Raw genomic sequence first — 1324 nt, forward strand, 5'->3', positions numbered from 1 at the left:
TCCATCTAGTGAGGATTGGTCATCGAATCACAATGTCTGGAAGAAACCTCACTTTCAGCTATTTCACATGACCAAACAGCGTATGAAAGGCATGGTGTATAAGCCGGTCGAAAAGTCTCTACCTAAGTTGATTTATGCACCAAAGAGGCCTAAAACTTTTGCTAGTATTCCTTATGATTATCAAACGTACAATGGCTACATTGCGCCTAGGCCTGGAATAATGGGCACAAGGTATAAATGGATGCCTAAACTCACTAACCCACCAGAACCCAAAGTTTGGGTACCTAAACTTGCTTAATTGCCTTGCAGGACACCAGGGACATGTGGTTCATTGACAGTGGATGTTCGAGACATATGACGGGAAATCTAACACTGCTAGAGAACATCCAACCTATCGAAGGTCCCTTGGTGACATTTGGCGACAACGAGAAGAAGGGACGCACAAAAGCTGTTGGTGAAATTCAAAAGAATGAGCTGGTTATTAAGGGAGTATCCTACGTTGAAGGGCTCAAGTTCAATCTCCTTAGTACAAGCCAGTTCTGTGACAAAGGCTACAAGGTTGTCTTCACCAAAAGCAAATGTCAGATTATGAACGAGGAATCTCTCGAAGTCGTCTTGGAAGCAGCAAGGAAAGGAAACATGTACATAGTGGATTGGAGGTCTGCAAAACCATCCCTATGTATGCTAGCAAGGAGCAAGGAAGATTTATGCTGGGAGTGGCATAGTAAGCTTAGTCATCTGAACTTCAAGACTATCAACAAGCTTACTAAGAGGAACTTAGTGGAAGGACTGCCCAAAGTGACGTTTCGAAATGATAAAATTTGTGAGGCATGTCAACGGTGCAAACAGATCAAATCCTCCTTTAAGAGCAAAGCCGAGACATCATCCACCAGACCATTAAGTCTTCTTCACATGGACTTATTTGGCCCAGTGGATCCACCCAGCATAAAGGGAAAGAAGTACACTCTTGTGGTAGTAGATGACTACACAAGATTCACATGGACCGTGTTCTTAACCAAGAAAAGTGAGACAAAAATTGTCCTGCCAAATCTCTTGAAGCAAGTTCAAGTTGAAAAGGATGTCTCGATACTAAAGATCCGGTCAGATCAAGGTGGAGAGTTCATAAATCAAGTAATCGAGAGCTACTGCAACGAGAACGGGATTCATCATCAACTGTCAGCTGCTCGAACGCCTCAACAGAACGGGGTTGCTGAAAGAAGGAATAGAACTCTCAAAGAAGCCGCAAGGACCATGCTCTCACAAGCCAACATATCACAAGGATTTTGGGCAGAAGCAATCAACACAGCGTGCTATACCCAAAATC

This window comes from Ipomoea triloba, chromosome 16 (genome assembly GCF_003576645.1).
Source record: "Ipomoea triloba cultivar NCNSP0323 chromosome 16, ASM357664v1".
NCBI lineage: Eukaryota > Viridiplantae > Streptophyta > Magnoliopsida > Solanales > Convolvulaceae > Ipomoea > Ipomoea triloba.